Source organism: Cervus canadensis, chromosome 10 (genome assembly GCF_019320065.1).
Source record: "Cervus canadensis isolate Bull #8, Minnesota chromosome 10, ASM1932006v1, whole genome shotgun sequence".
Taxonomy (NCBI): Eukaryota; Metazoa; Chordata; class Mammalia; order Artiodactyla; family Cervidae; genus Cervus; species Cervus canadensis.
In genome coordinates, this window is record NC_057395.1 from 13,697,043 (window position 1) to 13,718,789 (window position 21,747).

The window sequence follows — 21,747 nt, forward strand, 5'->3', positions numbered from 1 at the left end:
CCCTCTAAGAGAGCAACATACTTCTGGAAATCTATCTTATAGATACACCTGCACACATACCAAAATGACAAATGTGCAAGGATATTTGTTGTAGCATGTTTATAATAGCAGATTATTGGGGATCCAAAGGGCTTTCCAGGTGGTGTTAGTGGGAAAGAATCCACCTGCCAATGCAGGAGATATGAGACAAGGGTTCAATCCCTGGGTCAGGAAAAATCCCTTGAAGTAGGAAATGGCAAACTGCTCCAGTATGCTTGCCTGGAAAATTCCATGGACAGAGGAGCCTGGTGGGCTACAGTCCATGGAGCTGCAAAAGAGTTGGGCACAACTGAGCACACATGTTAGCGATAACCCATACTTACGACAAAGGTGTCAGATGAACTATAGTTTATCCATACAATAGAATAGTATTAAGCTGTTGAAAAGGAAGATGAGTTTCTCTTTTTGATGACATGGAAAGATCTTCAGGATATATTAGACAAAAAGGGCAAAGTAAAGATCGGTGTGTATAACATTCTGTCTTTGGAATAAGAGTTAGGACAAAGACTATGTACAAATATCTTCTTGTACACATGCATAAATTCTGGGTGGATACATAAGGAAAAAAGATTAATAATATCTATAGGGGTAACAACTCTAAGGATAATGAATGGAGTAAATAAGGGACTGGATGGGAGGAAACATGTTAATGTCACTACTCACTTTCTGCTCTCAGAAGGCCTCTTGCTCTTAGATGTGCTCTTCCATCCCTTAGAGCTGGCCACTGTGAGGCACTGAAGTAAGGATTACCATCTGCGATCTGGTCTCATCTAGCTTCCCTGTCCAGTTCTTGAGCAGCTGCCCAAAACGGATGCTGTGATCAAACCAGGCTCCTTACCAGAGACAAAGAGTGGATTCAGTGTCAATTACCAAAATCTCTTCCATCGCTTCAGTGTCTGGTCATATTCTCCATGTTTTGCTTTAATTTCATTTGATTTATATTTGCAACTAAGGGGCTAGCAGCAGATGATTGATTCCCAAGACATGGAAATCTATTATTTAAGGCAATGCTGGCTGCAAGATAGATAACCCCCCAAATCTCAAAGTCTTAATATGATAAGGCTTTCTCGCACAGATGAAGTCCAAGTGACAGCTGTCCTCCAACAGTTATTCAGGAACTGAGGACCTTCTATCCTTTGGCTACTGTGTTTCATGCATGGATAGAACAACTAGGCAGAAGATCAATATGGAAATAAAAGACTTGAATAGCACTATATATAAGGTGCACCTAAAGACATGTTTAGAATACTTCACCCAACAATAGCAGAATACACACTCTCTTAAATGCCCATGAAACATTCTTTAGGTCAGACTTTATGATTGGCCATATGTAGACTGCTGTCTTCTTTCTTCCTCTGTGAATGTGGTGTCTTAAGCGCCTCCCACATGACTTCATTTTACCTTAATCAACTCTTTAAAGGCCATATCTCCAAATATGGTTGCTTTCTGAGGTACTGGGGGTAAGGGCTTCAACATAGGAGTGAATGTTGTGGGGAACAAGTCAACCTATGCGAAGTGAAAAAGTGAAGGTGTTAGTTACTGTCATGTCCAACTCGTTGCAACCCCGTGGACTGTAGCCCACCAAGCTCCTCTGTCCATGGGATTCTCAAGGCAAGAATATTGGAGTGGGTGGCCATTCCCTTCTCCAGGGAACCTTCCTGATCCAGGGATCAAACCCAATCTCCTGCATTGCAGGTGGATTCTTTACCATCTGAACCACCAGAGAAGTCCCTAATTCAACAAGTAAGATTTTACAAATTAACATTTGCTTGTTTGAATGAGGACCCCTTGAAAAGGAAACAAAAATTCATAGTTCCCAAGTGTTAACATAAATTATTTAAAAATAATGCCACTTGTGTAAACATAAAACTAGGTAGAAACTTCTTACCTGTAAAGCTCTTTTATAGTTGTAATCCCAGTAGATTTGCAAGTGAATACAACAAAATCCAAAATTAATAAAGTTTATTTTAACAATGATATAAGATCATGGATTATAACTACAATGTTTTTGTTATTGTTTTATTTAAAATCATCATTTAATTTTGGTCATTATGGTTTTTATTAATTGTTCTAAAATTTCCATGTGTTTTTCTTTATATCTTATGTTTCTTTGCTGAGACTTTCCATTTTTTATTCATTTGTTTCAAGCATGTTCCTAATTGTTTGTTGAAGCATGTTTATAACGACTTCTTTAAAACCTTTGTCAGACAACCCTAACATCTTGATGTTGGCACTTGATTTGTCATTCAAGTTGAGATCTTCCTGATTCTTGGTATGAGTGGTGTTTGAATCCTGGATAGTTAGGATATTATGTTTGAAGTCTCTGGATCTTATTTAAACCTTGTCTTTCAGCAGAACCAGTCTGACACCACTCTGATGGGAGAAGGGGATTGCTCCCTTATTACTTGCCAGATGAAAGTGGAAAACATGCCCCAGTCAGCTGCTCTTGGAGGAATGGCTTCTTATTCCTGCTTGGGGGTGAGTGTGGGATCCCACTGAGTTTTTGCAGACACCAAGCCAGCAGGTGGGGGGCGTGGGGAGGACATGTTGTCTGTACTCCCTAGAAGAGATGGAAGTTTCTAGTGCCCACCTGGCCTTCTCTGACATCACTTGGCAGAGCGGGTGTGGGACACCTCTCACAACCTGATGTGGGGAGAAGTCGAGGCTGTCCCCTTGACCTTCACTAGAAGGGGTGGGAGTGGAGATGCACTTTTAGCCTGTGATGTTTGGCTGGCGTAGAGCACTTGTTATCTGAAAGTTCCTTGTTTTGCTGGGCTGTGCCTCTTCTGGTCCATTGGAGTGGAGAGAGTAGTCTTTTCTTGGGGCTTGCTTTATCTGTGCCCATTGTTGTCTCTGGGTTACTAGCTTCTCCAGCACCTGGTCTGGACACATGAGGCGAAGTGAACACAGCCTGCTCATGCCTTGTTTCAGGGGCCCAACTGCTCTGTTTTTGCTCCACCTTTCCAACTTTTCTTCTTATTTTTTATAGATAACATCCCATGTTTTTTCAGCTGTGCTTAGTGGAAGGCCTAGGGGAAAGCACTACTCCGTCTTTCCAGAGGCAGATTGTTATTACAGAAGCAGTTATGTGGAAACTTCACTCATTGACTTGACTCCTGCTTTTGCACTTGATAGCCATCATCTGACATGATTGGCATTACACTTCCTTTTGGGTAATAAACTTGTCTTTAACTACCTACCCATTATTTTTCTGGCCAATCCACTTTAAAGACACCCTGGGAAATTGTGGTGCAGCTGTCTCATGAAAAATTCCTAACTGAGAGTTGACCTCTGCACTTACTGCTGACAAAGATTGGTACACAGACTGCTATATGTACTATCTCTGGTCAACCCTGAACAATGAAAATAATACCACTCAGGCTATTGTTTCCGTGCAGCTTACCTGGTCATGCCTTTCTTCTCCAGCTACCTGAAATCTTTGGCGTCACCATTATTACAACTTCAAATGCAAATGCAAATAAAATTGCCTTTCATGTATTAGTTACAAAGTGACCCTGAATATGTTTGTTTCAATTTATTTTGGTTTGTCATCAAAATGAAAACATTTCTAATTACAAAATTCTTTGAATTCATGGGTTCTGGAGGCAATATCTATAAACTCACAGAAGCCCACATACTCCAGTTTGAGAAACTCAGGGCTTCCTATTTCCAAATCTAGTTGGTTAACGAGAGGAGTTTATAATGTAGTGTAAGCTAGCCTGCAGATCTGTTAAACACTGGGACACATGAATGGGGGAATGGGACCGGCAGGCACCATCTGGCCAGTGGAGGAATAATGAAAAGTTTATTCTTTGTACATCATATCCCTGGACACCACCATTTCCAGTGTGATCCAGCTGATTTCCAGTTACCAGTATCTGCATCTCTCTGCCCCAGGGTTCTCTCCAGAATGACCTGTAACAGGCCAGGAGTGCTAAGGAATGATCACTTCCTGGAGCAGTCCTCAACTCACGATCCTCAGGCTGCTGCTGCTGCTAAGTCACTTCAGTCGTGTCCGACTCTGTGCGACCCCATAGACGGCAGCCCACCAGGCTCCGCCGTCCCTGAGATTCTCCAGGCGAGAACACTGGAGGAGCTGAGGTTTGTGTCCTCACTGTGGGATGGGATATCGGTGAGGCCTGTGTTTGCACCGCTGCCCAGGATGTCCATGTGGTATTTCCAGTTTCCCACGGGGGTGACTTCCTCATGAATGCAGCCTTTATTGACTGCGTTCCCTTTCTTGCCACGCGTTTCCACTCTCAGCGTTTCCTGTACCTCCCAAAGAAAATCCTCACACGCAAATTCTCATCTCAGGGTTTACTTTTGGAAGAAAAGTATTTCAGAGTACTTTTACTTATGACACCTCATTTGACCCACACAACAATTCTGGAAGGTAGAAAGTTATATTAATCAAGAACTGGGAAGGAATGTGGGCCCTATATTCTGTTTTGTTTTGTTTTGTTTTTTTATGTATCCCAAGAATAGCACCTGGCATACTACAGATGCTCAATAAATAATTGATGAATAAAGGAAGAAACTGATGCTCCTTTAAGTAGTTTGATCCAATTGCCAGTGAGAGAACCAGGACTCCAAACACAGTACTCTCTCCACTCTCCACTCAGGGTCCTGTCCCCAACCCTCTTGTCTCAGATCATGGTTTGTGGAAGAACCTATAGTTAATTTAAACATGACAATATCATTGGCCAGTTCTAAACCACAGTGATGTCAATGGTTTCAGGACTGGTTGAAAATTGCTCTGTTAGTAAAAGTATTAAAGACATTTCTGACTTGAATGGCCAAGTCTGTTTGTTCATGTCACACAGACATTGGGGATCACATTCCCGTAGTGACCATCTGGAGCAGCCTGGCCCCTTAAAATAGAGGCAAGTAGTCTTTTTCAGCTGCAAATTAGTTAAAGCACTCCTAGCCCAGCTTTGTTTTTATGCTTTCCTCATCAGCAATGTGAACATCTTAAAGTCACTTTGCTTGGAGGAACCTCAATCTTTTTTTTTAATTAATTTATTTTTTATTGAAGGATTGTTTTACAGAATTCTGCTGTTCTCTGTCAAACCTCAGCATGAGTCACCATAGGTATGCATATGTTCCCTCCCTTTTGAACCTCCCCCCGCCCCGTCTCCCTCCCCACCCCACCCCTTAGGTTGTCACTTTGGAGGAACCTCATTCTTTAACACTCTAATTGGGCTTAAAAAAATCATTTTGTACCTACTTTGTGCATTCTGATGAGTTCTGTAATAAAGGGACATTTGCAGGAGTAGAAACAAAAAAAATCTCCATTGTAGTTAGCTATGAATTAGATACTAACTCATTAATCAAATTTCACTCAATTCATGCATGTTCCCTCAAATGAATGGTTATTCTGTTGAAACCATTTTGATTCCCAGGCACTGCTTTCCCTAAACTCCTTAGAGTCATCAGGCACATTAAAGGATATCCAATTTCATTGGTCTAAGCTGAGTGATCGCAATTCATCAAGGCATGAAAAGTCTGTCCAGTCTTGTGGAATATCATTAAATGGTTCAAGGACATTTCTAATCTTAATGATGGCCAAGGGGGAACAACTATTATGATGATGAATGGGAATGAATATCTGGAGAAAGTTCAAGGCATGTTATACTTACAAAGACTAATACACGTTGTTTATCTAAATCATCCAACTGATTAAAGAAACACACAAAGCCCAAGACAGTTAAAAGCAGAGAACCAAATAGGGTTTGACCTACCCTGGTATATTTATCGCTGACCATGTCATGCGTGTAAAATGTATTGCTCCACCAAGATGCTTGTGTATATAAATCGGGAGGGTCTTTTGAGGCTGATGTTGAGTAATATAGGCTGTCCAGTTTATTGCCTGGCTAAATATTTATATAAAATGAGTTCATTGATGGTGGAGAAGCCTCCATAAAAGGAGTCTTTCAATGTTACCAACTGATTAGCTACAACGCCCAGGGCTCAGTGAGACTGAGGTGGTGGTAACGTTGGTACTTTGGCTCCTAAAACCAATTCCTGAGCTGCTCACTCTTTTTGATCCCTGATCTGAGTTAGCTCATTTTGTGTGTGTGGAGCCAAGTAAGACACTACCTTCTTGGTTCTAAGAGCAGTTCTGAGTCTGCAGGGAAAGGAAAAATGCTTTTTGGTACACACCCAGGAGAAGAATGCTCTTTGGAGCCATCTCTCAAGGGGAGAATGTATCTATTAAAGGCACACTGTTTTTTAGCACAGGGCAGTCAATGGTGGGTTAAATGAAGGAAGACTCATTTCATATCATAAAGGCCAGAGAATAAATCTCTCCTGCAGGGGGACTTTGTTTTGGCTGACCTTTCCCTAGGCAGCAGGAGGAAAGCAATCAACCATATAGGTGGCTGGGAGGATGTTGGGCCATGATCCAAAGACTTAATCATGGTGAATATCTTTTCAGTAGTTCTGGGAGAGGTAGGTTGTAGGGCTAGAATAGTGTAGCCATTCCTTAAAGAATTGTTTAAAGATAAGTTGGAGTAGCAGAAGACAGAATTAAAAGCTTTCTTCACTCAAAGTCAGATGCAGCTCACCCTTAAGGTTTTCTTCAGACCTCCCTCGTTTCTCTTTCCCCATATCTTTTCATGGTTTCTCTCTGCGTCCCCCGCTCTGAACACTGGTGGTCTCGGGGCTTGGTTCCCAGACCTCTTGTCTCCATGGACAATCTTACTGAGTCTGACGGCTTGAACTGCACCTGAACTCCAGACTGTTGACTTGTATCTCCATGGTGACATCTAATAAAGCATTTTCATAACATGTCCAAACCTTAGTTTCTATGTCCCCGTCCCCTGACCTCAGCCTGCTCCTCCCCCAGAATTCACCATTTTAGTTGATGCTGTTCTCATTTACTCTCAGTTGCTATGTTAAAAATCTAGAAGTTGTCTTTTTTTTTCTTTTTTTTTTTTTCTTACCTCCACAAAATACGTTCTGAACCACAGCATAAGCTGACTTAGAAAGATGCATTCTAATTTGATCTTGGGAGATGGAGTAGTTAGGGCACCTGACGAACCGCAGACTATGCTAGGTCACTCCACGTTCTTTTTTTTTTTTGATGAGCAGAGGTATTTCAGCAAATTGGCCCATCTTGGGGCTCACATGTGTAGACTTCAAATCCTGAGTCTTTGTTTTCAAGACTAGGAGTGTCAGTCCAGGTCACATAAGCTCACGGGCAGGAACACAGGGCAGGTTGTTGTATGTTCAAGTGGACTTATGCTATCTGTCCATCTTTGGTTATTGTAGGCACAAAAGATGTAGGGAGAATTACTAAGACCAAATAAGCACTCAGCCTTCCCCAGGGGCCATGGCACTATTCACCTCATTCTCTGGCATCTTTTCCTACCAAAGAATTGTCTCCCTTTATTAACCTCACTTCACTCTTCAGCTCACTGCTATTGAGAAGACATGGCTTGTCCTCCACAGACTCCCAGACCATATTTTCATATTTGTTACTTCATTCTTCATAATCAAACATTTTACAATGAAGGAATGGAATTCCTTGTTTAAATGATAGTGGGAAAGCATCTCTTTCTTATTAAAGGAACTCCAAAAGTAATGCATTGATATACTAGAAAATTTTAAAAATACAAAAAAAAATAAAATAAAATTTCCTTACAGTCCCATCACTGAGAAACGCTCATAACATTTTTTCCCCCTCCATCATTTTTAGTGCATTTGTATTTAGAATAAAAAATTGTCCCAAATCTTACCTGGAATGGAAATTTTTTTGAGGGTTATCATATACACAACTTCTCATAGGAAGAAATTGGCATTTGTGATAAATTATTTTAAAAATTTATTAATCCTTTTATTCACTTTTGGTTGTGCTGGGTCTTTGTTGCTGTGAGAGGGCTTCCTCTAGCTGTGATAAGTGGGGGCTACTCTTTGATGGGGTTCGAGGTCTTCTCATTGTGGTAGCTTCTCTTGTTGTAGAGCACAGGCTTCGGTATTTGCATTGCTCAGGTTTAGTTGCCCCCGGACGTGTGGGATCTCCCCGGACCAGGGATCCAACCGGTGTCCTCTGAGTTTGCAGGTGGATTCTTTTTTTTTTTTAATTAATTAATTTATTTAGACTGTGCTGAGTCTGTGTTGCTGCCAGGGTGTTTTCTCTATTCACGGCAAGGGGGGCTACTCTCTAGTTGCAACGCTTGGACTTCTCGTTGCGGCTGCTCCTCTTGTTTCAGAGCTGGGGCTCTAGGGCATGCAGGCTTCCATAGTTGCAGTTCCTGGGCTCAGCAGTTGTGGTTCCCCAGCGCTAGAGCACAGGCTCGATGGTCTTGGCACATGAGCTTAGTTGCTCTGTGGCATGTGGGATCTTCCTGGACCAGGGATCAAACCTGTGTCTCCTACATTGGCAGGGGGATTCTTTACCACTGAGCCACAAGAGAAGCCCTGCAGGTGGATTCTTAGCCCCTGGACCACCAGGGAAGCCCAGTTCCTGATAAATTACATAAGCAAATTTCTGATGGATTCTGATGGAATTAAGAAACTTATCCCTCCAGCTTGACCCTCAACTGTTGGGTCAATAAAGATCTTTAGCCAGACCTTTTCTTTTCTTTTTGTGTCAATCATCACAATGATTATCTAACCGTTTCTTATAAAATCTCTCCATTAAGCATAAATCCTTGAATTTGGCTGCTATAGTTCCTTTACTGCAGCAAGATTGTCATAAAAGTTTTGTGTGTGCTCTTAATCAAATTATCTAAAATTTTTAAAATTACCATTAATGGGACCTTACTGCTTTTTAGCAAGAGTAAATTATTTTAACACCAATTATATATATTCCCTAGATGCTCTGCCTCAAAAATCTGAATGTCCTTTTCATGGGAGATAACTCTGGTACATCCTGTTTTGAGAAGGTTCAAGGAACGTTTGCTGGAAGTCAAGTAAGTGGTACACACCCCAAGACCCAGCCCCTGCTATGTTATACTTCTACCCCAGGGGAAGAGCCGGATGCCTACTGTGAGGGCAGGAAGGACGGCAGTAATGGCCCATATCACCATCAGAGGCACTGGAACTGTTCTGCGACTTGAATCCACAGTCTTTTAACTGAGATCACACACCTGGTGTCAGGAATTAATAAAGCCCAGGTTCTTGATGTCTAGTCGCAGAAAAAACTCAGTGAGAGACAAAGTGATAGGTAAAAAGTGGATTTATTTAGAGAAAAACACACTCCATAGTGTGACGTGTGGGCCATCTTGGAAGGTGAGAGTGGCTCTGATACACGGTGTGGTTAGTTTTTATGGGCTGGGTAATTTCATAGGCTAGTGAGTGGGAGGATTGTTCCAACTATTTTGGGAAAGGGGTGGGGATTTCCAGGAATTGGATCTCCACCCACTTTTTGCTCTCTGCTGGCCGGACTGTCATGGCACTTGTGGGTGTGGCACTCAGCTCGGACCTAGTTGGTTCTAACCAGTTTGTCGTTTCCTGTGGCCACGTCGCTCTTCTAAAGGCTGTGTCCTGCCGTCTCCCCTCCTGTTTCAGTACCATGACCAAATTGGTAGGATGGTCACGTGAGTGTGTGTTCAGTCGCTCAGTCATGTCTGACACTTGGAGACCCCATGAGCTGTAACCCACCAGGCTCTGCTGTCCATGAAATTTTGCAGACCATGATACTGGAGTGGGTTGTCATTTCCTTTTCCAGGGGATCTCCCAAACGCAGGGATTGCACCCATGTCTCCTGCATTGTAGGCAGATTCTCTACCACTGTGCCACTTGGGAAACCCAGAATGGTCACAGCTAATACTTAATAGAGCTCTTAGTATATGAAAGTGTACTTTACCTCTTGGAATAAAAGCAATTCATACATATTAAATAGTTTAATCCTCATAACAACCCTTTGAGGCAGGAACTGTCTGTTTCAATGGGGCAAATGAGGTGCAGAGAGGCACTGTGACTTTCTCAAGGTGAAATAGTGGCAGAGCCAGAATCTGAATCCCGCTTGAGCCCCTGTGTCCTCAGCCGATCCTCCGCACTGCAGAGATGAAGACCAAGAGACCCACCTGCCTACTCTGCTTCCACCCTGCTCTGACCAGCTGTGGGCCTTGGGTAGGCCACTTATCTATTAATTCCACAGATGCCTACTGAGCACTTCTGTCAGGGACGGTCTCCAGACAGGGCTGCCATCCTTCCCTCTCCGTCTGTGCCTGTTTGTTTTGTTTCTCTTCCCTCTGAATCGTGACTAACTCAGGCAATGCTTTGAGCAATGGAAAGCAGCACAGTTAAAGTCCCGGGACTTCTCAGTCCAGGCCCCAAAGGATCAGGAGCCTCTCTTTTCTTCCTCTTGGAACATTCCTTTTGGAGCCCTGCTGTCCTACTGGGAGGAAGCACAGCAAATCCCCATGGGAGAAGGCCATGGGCGAGAGCTTCAGTGAAGTGACGAGCCAGCGAGCTGCGTCAACTACGTGACTCATAGCTACGTGAATGAGGCCACTTTTAAAAACATTTATTTTTGTTTATTTGGCTGCACTGGGTCTTAGTTGTGGCATGTGGGATCTTTAGTTGTGGCATGTGGGATCTAGTTCCTTGGCCAGGGATTGAACCCAGGCCCCCTGCATTGGGGGTGTGGAGTCTTAGCCACTGGACCGCCAGGGAGCTCCAAACAAGGCCACTTTGGACCTTCCAGTTATCCCATTGTCTCAGTCATTGTCACATGAAACAGAAGAACTGAAAGGTGAACCCATAGAATCGTGAACAGCAACAGAATGTTTAAACAACTAAGTCTGGAGTGGCTAGTTATGCAGCGATCAATAACAGAAACAACCTACTATGTGCACACAACACCTCATCTTTAAAATGTGGACATTAAGACTGAGCTCACTGATCTTTTCAAGAAGTAGAAATTTCCAAGTACTTTTGTACCAACGAAGTATGGAAACTTCAGCCCGACATTTGAAATATGTACTTTTAATTATATCCAAAGAATACTAGAAAACAGGTGTGTTGTCTCTTTTCTTTGGTTCTCTTTTAATTTGAAACGTTTGCTTTCTTTTTCACTTCTGTGAGAAAGAAGTGGCTGGAAGAAACAAAACAGGTATCTGATCTTGCAGGTAAAGGAACTGAAGAAAACGCTAATGAATCCCTAGCCGGATAGGGGTGAATTTATCCTTCAACCTGCAAGGTTTCCAGTCTCCATTTTCAGCCTCTTACCTTTTACTCATCCCTCCTTATCTCAGCCCCGGGGGCCCAATCTTTCGCAGGTTTCTCGCAGTTGGCCTATTAAACACTGCCTTGGCACCATGCAGCCTTCCTCTACAGAACTTAGCACTTTACAGCACTTAGCACTTTACGGCACTTAGCACTTTACAGCACTTAGCACTTTACGGCACTTAGCCCAGTGTATAGTCATTTATATTTGTGGCATTAGTGGGCGAGTGTCTCTCTTCCTTATTTTATGACATGAGAACCAAACCTCCTTCTATCTCCTGGTACACAGAACTCAAAAAGAAAATTGAATGAAGGAATAAATGAATTGGAAAAGGGGCCAACAGAACAAAACTGCCAAGTCAGCACTTGTGACCCTACAAATACGTTTGAAGCCTGCATGGTTTGCCAACTGCCAAGTCAGCCAGAAGACCACGGCAGTGCTCTGTCGGTCAAGCAAGGCTGTTTAGTACTTGCTGCCATAAGGGGGAACACCACCTTGACCATGTCTTAGTGGGAACTTAAAAGAGACCAGTCAAGGGCAGATATGTATAGAGGCTTACATATATATGTTGAGTGGTTTAGGGCAGGCGTTTATTTTTATTTATTTTATTCTGTGTTGGGGTATAGCTGATGGATAATGCTGTGATAATGTCAGGTGACCAGTGAAGGATTTCAGCCATGCATGTACGTGTATCCATTCTCTCCCAAACTCCCCTCCCATCCAGGCTGCCCCCTAACACTGAGCAGAGTTCCGCATGCTATACAGTAGGTCCTTCTTGGTTATCCATTTTAAATACAGCAGTGTGTACGTGTCCTTCCCAAGCTCCCTAACTATCCCTTTCCCCTGTCCTCCTATTTTAAAGATAAGGTGTCATATGCACACAGTAGGTTTTTTCCGTTATCAATTGCTGTATAATAACCACCCCAAACATTTTAGTATGTGCTTTTAGTTACACATCTCTGCCTGACTTCACTCAGTTTGACAATCTCTAGGTCCATCCATATTTTTCCAAATGGCATTATTCCGTTCTTTTTAACTGCTGAGTAATATTCCATTGTATGTATGTACCACGTCTTCCTTATCTGCTACTCTGTTGATGGACTTTCGGTGGCTTCCGTGTCTTGGTTACTGTAAACAGTGCTGCAGTGAACATTAGGCTACATGTATACGTTCAGATCATGTTTTTCTCTGGATATATACCCAAAAGTGGGGGTTGTAGGGTCATACAGTAGTTTTTTAAGGAACCTCCATACTTTCTCCATAGTGGCTGCACCAATTTACATTCCTACCAACAGTGTAGAAGGGTTCCCTTCCCTCCACACCCTCTCCAACATTTATCGTTTGTGAATTTTTTTATGATAGTCATTCTGTCTTGTGTGAGGTGATGCTTCACTGTACTTCTGATTTGCATTTCTCTGATAATTGTCAATGTTAAACAACTTTTCATGTGCCTCTTGGCCATATCTACATCTTCTTTGGAGAAATGTCTATTTAGGTTTCCTGCCCATTTGTTGATTGGGTTGTTTGTTTTGATGCTGTTTGAATTGTTTGTAAATTTTGGAGACTAATCCCTTGTCAGTCACATTACTTGCAAATATTGTCTCAGAATCTGTGGTTGTCTTTTCAACTTGTTTATTGTTTCCCTTGCTGGGCAAAAGTTGTTGTGTTTAAGTAGATCACATTTGTTTATTTTTGTTTTTAGTTCCATTATTTTGGAAGAAGGATTGAAAAAGATATTGTTGGGATACATGTCAGAGTGTTCTGCCTGTTTTCCTCTGGGAGCTTTATAGTGTCTGGTCTCACATTTCAGCCTCTAATCCATTTTGAGCTTATTTTTGTGTATGGTGTTAAATAATGGTCTAGTTTCTTTTTTCTTTTTTTTACACATGGCTGTACAGTTTTCCCAGCACCATTTTTAAAATTTATTTATTTTAATTGGAGGCTAATTATTTTACAATATTGTAGTGGTTTTTGCCATACACTGACATGAATCCTCCATGGGTGTACATGTGTCCCCATCCTGAACCCCCCTCCCACCTCCCCCCATCCCATCCCTCTGGGTCATCCCAGTGCACCAGCCCTGAGCACCCTGTCTCATGCATCGAACCTGGATTGATGATCTGTTTCACATATGATAATATGCATGTTTCAATGCTATTCTCTCAAATCATCCCACCCTCGCCTTCTCCCATAGAGTCCAAAAGTCTCTTCTATACATCTGTGTCTCTTTTGCTGTCTTGCATATGGGGTTACTGTTACCATCTTTCCAAATTCCATATATATGCGTTAGTATACTGTATTGGTGTTTTTCTTTCTGACTTACTTCACTGTGTATAATGGGCTCCAGTTTCATCCACCTCATTAGAACGGATTCAAATACATTCTTTCTAAAGGCTGAGTAATATTCCATTGTGTATATGTACCACAGCTTTCTTATCCATTCGTCTGCTGGTGGGCATCCAGGTTGCTTCTGTGTCCTGGCTATTATAAACAGCCCAGCACCATTTGTTGAAGAGACTGTCTTTTCAACATTGTGTAGTCTTGCCTCCTTTGTTACAGGTTAATTGACCATTGGTGCATAGGTTTATTTCTGGGTGTTTAATACTGTTCCATTGATCTCTATTTCTATTTTTGTGTAAGGCAGGCTTTTAAATGTGGGGATTCCAAGTGGGAAAAGTTCATGCTTTAATAGTTTGAGACTGATGGGCACTGAAAGGTAAGGATTCTGGTGCAAGAGATGTCTTGTCTGTCTTAGGGAGCCACTTGTTGACCTGAGAAATGGGTGAGTAGTCCATTGATTAAAAAGAAATAGATTTTCAGGAAGCTCCTGGAGCAAACACTGGGATATATACTGGACAAAAATATTCTGGAATGAATAGTAAAGTCATGTTGATGGAGGCTTATTTCTGATGGTTAAGTTATGAGGCTGCTGGCAGCTCCTCAGTCCCCAAACCCAAACTCATGGTCCTTAGTCTGAGCATAGAAGGCAGATAGTTTCTCTGACCTTTATGTGCTGAGTGAAGAGATGGTTCTTTACAATTGCTCGTACTATTGATTGTTAAATCTGGCAAAATCTGAGTATCTTGGAATACTAACTGCTGCTTTCTCATCTCTTGAATTTAACTCATAAAAACTTATTATTATTTTTATTGGAGGATAAAAAGCTTATTTAAAATTTTGACATCTCAGGAATTCACTGGCAGTCCTGATTCAGTCCCTCGTTGGGCACTAAGATCTCACAGGCCTCATGACAAACAAACAAAAACATCTTAACAGCAAGTCCTGGTGTTGAGATTCAGATTTGCAAGGCTTCTCTCTTTTTCTTCTTTCTCTGACTTTACTTTTTTGATTTGTGGTTGCTTTTCAAGACGAAACTGTCAAAAATCTAGTGAGAGGACTTCCCTAGTGGTATGTGGATAGAAATCTGCCTGCCAAAGCAGGGGCCACGGGTTCTACCCCTGGATTTGGAAGATCTCACATGTGGTGGACCAACACCTAAAAGCCATAGCTACTGAAACCTGAGGGCCTAGAGTCCATGCTCCATGCAAAGAGAAGCCGTGGCAATGAAAAGCCCACCCACTGCAACTAGAGAAAGCCCATGCACAGCAATGAAGACCCAGCCCAGCCAAAACAACAATAATGAAATAAAAATAAAATCCAGTGGGAATGAAGAGTGAGAGGAAGTAGCAACAGCATGTTAGTGTATTAATAATAACAGTGGATGATTTTAAGGAGGTCTTATCATTTAGGGAGGAGGCGCTAGTGGTAAAGAGCTCACCTGCCAAGGCAGGAGACGTAAGAGATGCGGATTCAATCCCTGGTTGGGGAAGATCCCCTGGAGGAGGGCATGGCAACCCACTCCAGTTTCTTACCTGAAGAATCCCTTGGACAGAGGAGCCTGGTGGGCTACAGTCCAGAGGGTTGCTCAACACACACAGCATGAGCAAGTTTGCACATGGTGTCAGCATGGCTACTTTGCTGCCAACGTGAGGAACTGTGAGATCTCCAGAGGGCTCTTTGGGAATGGGAGACCTCCTTGGCCAAGAAAAATAGGACTGGGAGGTTAGGAGGAAGGACAGGGGAAAGAGTTACACAGAGGCAGTTAAGTACAGTGAAGTTAAAGTTGTCATTTCCCTACCAACCAGATCCCTAGTTACATCATGAAACATTCATCTGGTGGAAATGGAAGACAGAGCCAGTCCATAAAGCATTCCGAAGGCACCATCAGCATCATGTTACATAGACTTTGTGGCCAACGCTTGACACACCAGTGTTGGAGGAAGCAAGCTGAGGCTTGTGCAACTCCTCAGCCACATGTATGGCAGGTAAGGATGTAGGAAAGTTTCTGGCTGTGGAAAGTAAACATCTCACCTCCAAAAGGGTACAGTCTTGCAAACATCATGAAACAAAGACTCAGTGTTGTGAGCTGAGCCAGGAATTTCCCAAAAGGGAGGGTAGAGCTTGGGCATGTCTTTCCTTTTCTTCCCTGGTGTAATATCGTCACATAATTTGGGGGTAGTGTGTGCAGAAAGGAGCCTTTAGAAAGTTGCTTGTGCTACAATTTATGGTTCCCCTCAGCAACTAAATCTTTGCTCTCTGATCTGCAGCCCAGCAATGGTAATTCCCCTCTCCCTTTTAAAAGTTATTCTTTTCCATAAAATATATGGATATAATTTTAAAATTAAGTAAAATACTCTCAAGTAGCAGGGTCCTTACTCCTTTATACCCCCCAAGTCCTGCTGCCCAAGGCCCACTTTAATTTCTTTCAACCATTTCTTCTTCTCTTTATCTCTGTTTGCTTATACTCTTTCTGGATTTATTCAGTTTTGATCCTGTGTGTTGACTCCTGCTGTGTTATAAAGACACAATACCTTTATAGACTCTTTCCCCCTTTCCTTTCTATGTTCATCATTAAACACCATCATTTTTAGCTAAATCAATTATCATTGTTTATATGGTTATGATTGTAAATATGGTTTACTCCAGCAAAATGGCTCAGGATTTTCCATCAGATTTGTTAATATCCATTGATAGTATTTTTTCCCCAAAGCTCAAACATGGCTAGATAATAAACTAGATAATTTCTCTAGTCTTGTTTTTTCCCTCTGAAGATTCCCTAACAGACCCCTCTGTTCTTCAGTTTTTTATTTACAAATTTTATTTATTTACTTTTGGCTGCACTGGGTCTGTGTTGTGTGTTGGCTTTCTTCAGTTGTGGTAAGGGGGCTACTCACTAGTTACAATGTGCAGGCTTCTCATGCCTTGTCCTGTTGCACAGCCTGAGCTCTAGATCATGAGCTCAGTAGTCGGGGTGCACGGGCTTAGTTGCTCCACAGCATGAGGGATCTTCCTGGACCAGAGGTCGAACGCATGTCCCTTGCATTGGCAGGTGAATTCTTAACCACTGGACCACCAGGGAAGGCCTCTGCTCGCCTGTTTTGATACAGTCTTTGGGGCTGCTGCACAGTGGTCATCCTGGACTTTTTCTCTGCCATCACCCTGTGACCTCCCTTTCTGGATGCCCTATTTCTGGATTCCCACATCTTACTCCTTTCATAGTACTGCCTTCTCTAGCGGTTTCCTAAGACAGGGCACAGAGAGCAATTATTTTTTAGTTCAGGGCCGTGTCTGAAATGTCTTTATTCTCCTCTTACAATTACTTATAATTTGGCTGTATATAGATTCCTGGTTGAAACTCAACTCCTTCGCTGCTTCTAGTGTACATATTGCTGTGATTAGTCGAAAGCAAATTTCACTTCTTCAGTTCAGTTCAGTTCAATCGCTCAGTTGTGTCCGACTCTTTGCGACCCCATGAACCACAGCACGCCAGGCCTCCCTGTCCATCATCGACTCCTAGAGTCCACCCAAACCCATGTCCGTCGAGTCGGTGATGCCATCCAACCATCTCATCCTCTGTTTTCCCCTTCTCCTCCTGCCCTCAATCTTTCCCAGCATCAAGGTCTTTTCAAATGAGTCAACTCTTTGCATCAGGTGGCCAAAGTATTGGGGTTTCAGCTTCAAAATCAGTCCTTCCAATGAACACCCAGGACTTATCTCTTTCAGAATGGACTGGTTGGACCTCATTGCAGTCCAAGTGACTCTCAAGAGTCTTCTCCAACACCACAGTTCAAAAGCATCAATTCTTCTGTGCTCAGCTTTCTTTATAGTCCAACTCTCACATCCATACATGACCACTGGAAAAACCAGAGCGTTGACTAGATGGACCTTTGTTGGCAAAGTAATGTCTCTGCTTTTTAATATGCTGTCTGAGTTGGTCATAACTTTCCTTCCAAGGAGTGAGCGTCTTTTAATTTCATGGCTGCAATCACCATCTGCAATGATTTTGGAGCCCCCCAAAATAAAGTCAGCCACTGTTTCCCCATCTATTTGCTATGAAGTGATGGGACCAGATGCCATGATCTTAGTTTTCTGAATGTTGAGATTTAAGCCAGCTTTTTTACTCTCCTCTTTCACTTTCATCAAGAGATTCTTTAGTTCTTCCTCACTTTCTGCCATAAGGCTGGTGTCATCTGCATATCTGAGGTTATTGATATTTCTCCTGGCAATCTTGATTCCAGCTTGTGCCTCTTCCAGCCCAGCGTCTCTCATGATGTACTCTGCATACAAGTTAAATAAGCAGGGTGACAATATACAGCCTTGACATACTGCTTTTCCTATTTAGAACTAGTCTGGTGTTCCATATCCAGTTCTAACTGTTGCTTCCTGACCTGCATACAGATTTCTCAGGAGGCAGATCAGGTGGTCTGATATGCCCATCTCTTGAAGGATTTTCCACAGTTTGTTGTGATGCACACAATCAAAGGCTTTGCTGTGGTCAATAAAGCAGAAATAGATGTTTTTCTGGAACTCTCTTGTTTTTCGATGATCCACTGGATTTGGCAATTTGATCTCTGGTTCTTCTGTCTTTTCTAAAGCCAGCTTGAACATCTGGAAGTTCATGGTTCACATATTGCTGAAGCCTGGCTTGGAGAATTTTAAGCATCACTTTACTAGCGTGTGAGATGAGTGCAATTGTGCAGTAGTTTGAGCATTCTTTGGGGTTGCCTTTCTTTGAGATTGGAATGAAAACTGACTTTTCCAGTCCTGTGGCCACTGCCGAGTTTTCCATATTTGCTGGCATATTGAGTGCAGCATTTTCACAGCATCATCTTTCAGGGTTTGAAATAGCTCAACTGGAATACCATCACCTCCACTTGCTTTGTTCTTAGTGATGCTTCCTAAGGCCCATTTGACTTCACATTCCAGGATGTCTGGCTCTAGGTGAGTGATCACACCATCGTGATTATCTGGGTCATGAAGATCTTTTTTGTACAGTTCTTCTGTGTGTTCTTGCCACCTCTTCTTGATGTCTTCTGCTTCTGTTAGGTTTGTAATGGACATTCTCCCTCCCTACCCCGGGATAGATTTTAGGCTCTTCCCTTTATTTCCATGAACCTCAGAGTACTAGTCACTCAGTGTCCTCTTTCAATTTCAAGGCTTGTTCTTCAATGATGGAATTTTTCTTTTAATATTTCTTTGATAATTTCTTTCCCTCTTTTCTCCAAATCTCTGGAATAACCATTTTTGGATCTTGGATCCCCTAGATTGGTTCCCCAGGGCTCTTATCATTATTTAAGAAAAATCTTTATCTGTTCTACTTCTTGAAAGGTTCGATCTACTTTATTTTCTAAATCTTCTACTGATTAAAAAAATTTTGGACCATTTTATTTTAAATGTATGTGTTGTGCCTTATAGTACATTCTCCATGAGTATATGTGCAGTTAATTTTTTATTTTACATCATTCTAGACATTCCTGATTTCTGTGTTTGTGCAAGTTAGATGAGATTTGGAGCACAACATAGCAATTCCAGTTTTCTGCAACTGCGCTGCTCAACACAGTGGCTGCTTAGCCGTATTTGACTATTTAAAGTTAAAATAATTTTTTAAAAATTCAGTGTTCCACACTGGCCACATTTCAAGTGCATCCTGGCCACAGGTAACTAAGGGCTACAACACTGAATATCACAGAAAACACTCTCATTACCAAACATTCTCTTAGATAGAACTGTTCCATGATTACTCAAGCCTATTCTTTTTTATTGCAATGTAATGAACACATAACATTATATTAGTTTCAGGCATACAACATACTTTGTACAAATCCAAGTCCAAACATGCTATAAAACTGATATTTGTGTAAATGTACAGTGCTGAGCTTTAATACAAGTAGAGACAAAAGTAACCAGTACCACACATACGCACTACTAATAGAACTAGCTAGTATAAGCAAGACATAACTAATAAGGACCTACTGTATAGCAGTGGGAACTCTGCTTAATGCTCTGTCATGGCCTACCTGGGGAGAGAGTCTAAAAAGGAGTGGAGATGTGTGTACACGTGACTGACTCACTTTGCCACACACCTGAGACTAGCTCAACATGGTAGGTTAACTATACGCCAATAAAATTTAAGTTAAAAAAGTAACCATTGCCACAATCATAGTACAGAACAATTCTATACTCTCCAAATTTTCTCACGCTACTCTTTTGGAGGCAAAGCCTCTCACCAACCCCAGCAACCACTAATCTATTGTCTGTCCCTCTTGTTTTATCTTTCCCAGTATGTAGTCTAGTAGGCATCATATAATATATAAACTTTTGAGACTATCTTCTTTTGTACAGCTTGGTGCCTTTAAGGTTCATCTAATTTTCTACATGTACCTTCTTCAATGCCGAATATTGGGTTGGCCGAAAAGTTCGTCTGGGTTTTTCTGTAACATCAACCAACCAATTGTATTTCATTACATGGTTGTACCACGGTTTGTTGGATGGTTCACAGATGTTCATGGAAGAGCATCTTGGTGATTTCCAGATTTTGGAGTTTATGAATAAATCTGTTAAATACTTGTGATCAGGTTTCTGTGTGAATATGTTTTTATTTCTCTAATGTAAATATCCAGGAGTAGGTCTGCTGGGTCATGTGTTAAGCACATGTTTAATTTCATGAGAAACTTCCAAACAATTTCTCAGAGTGGCTATACTATTTTGCATTTCCAACAACACTGTATCCAGGAACCCTGCATCTTTTTCAACCCTTAGGATTGTCTCTCTCTCTCTTTTTTTCTATTCTATAATATAGTAATATCTTACTGCAGTTTTAATTCACAATCTCTTATGGCCAATTATATTTTCCTTCATTTCATGTGCTTACTTACCATCTTTATATCTTTTTTTGAGAGATTCAAATTGTTTACCCATTTTGAAATTAGATTGTTTCTCTTCATGTCAAGTTTTGAGAATTATTTTTGTATTCTGGTTATAAGTTCTTTGTAAGATGTGCAGATATTTCTTCCAATCTGTAGCTTGCTTTTTCTTCTTGTAATAGCATCTTTTGTAGGAAAAAGTTTTAAATGTTGATGGTTCTAATTACTGTTGCTTTATAATAAATATTAAAATTAGATAGTATGATTTCTCCAATTTTATCCTTTTTCAAAACTGCATTGACTGTTCTAATTGCTTTTCCATATAAATTTTAGAACCAGTGTTACTATAACTACAAAAGAAAATCCTAATGGGATTGAGATTGGAATTTAGTCAAATCTTTAGATCATTTTTGGAAGAAATTAACATCTTAACTGTGTTGAGTCTTGCAACCCATGGATGTGGTATGTCTCTCTATCTACTTAGCTCTTTCTTGATTTCTTTCATTAATGTTTTATGATTTTTATCATACAGATTATGCACTTTTCTTAGATTTCTACATAATTATGGCTCACTTGGCGGCTCAGCGGTAATGAATCTGCAGTGCAGGAGATGCAGTAGACACGAGTTCAGTCCCTGGGTCAGGAAGATCCCCTAGAGGAAGAAATGGCAACCCACTCCAGTATTCCTGCCTGGATAATCCCATGGACAGAGGGGCCTGGCAGGCTACAGTCCAGGGAATCACAAAAGAGTCAAACATGACTTAGTGACTATGACACAATATGTATCTACATAATTATGTCATTTTGGAGCTATTGTAAATTGTATTTAAATTTTTTTAAAATTTCTATTTCTTTGTTACTAGTATACAGAAATACAATTGATTTTTTAAAAATATGAGCTTGTATCCTGTGACTCTGATAAATTCATCTATTAGTTCTTGGAATGTTTTTTTTTTTTTGGTAGATTACTTGCAAATAGACTATTATTTTATATGTGAATGGGTAAAGCCTTCTTTCTAGTATCAAGATTTTATTGACAATCTCTGAGATAAGATAAAAATTTCAAGTCATGTAAGACAAAGCTGGGTTTTCCTTCACCTTTTTCATTTCTATCTTTCTAATTTAAGTTCCTCTTGGTTATTTGCATGTTTTCCCTTCCATTCCCCCAATCATAACGAGTTTTGTATAAATATTGCCCAAGTGAAGTGATCTTATGCCAAAGTGGTTTTAGTGACATAGTCTCTGTGAACCATTAACTATTATAAAATTAAAATAAAATAAAATAAAAATAAACTTTCCCAGGTGTTCCTAAGGACTTAAAAACTTCAT

The 21,747-nt window shown here is 41.3% G+C and overlaps 1 long non-coding RNA gene across 1 annotated transcript; it reads left to right on the forward strand.

The window, feature by feature from the left end:
- The first annotated feature begins 4,103 nt into the window (after nucleotides 1-4,103).
- On the forward strand, nucleotides 4,104-21,024 carry LOC122448065. The gene is made up of 4 exons (XR_006271493.1): nucleotides 4,104-4,140; nucleotides 8,859-8,954; nucleotides 15,361-15,540; nucleotides 20,951-21,024. It is a non-coding gene; the product is annotated as an uncharacterized LOC122448065 (long non-coding RNA).
- Nucleotides 21,025-21,747: the final 723 nt, after the last annotated feature.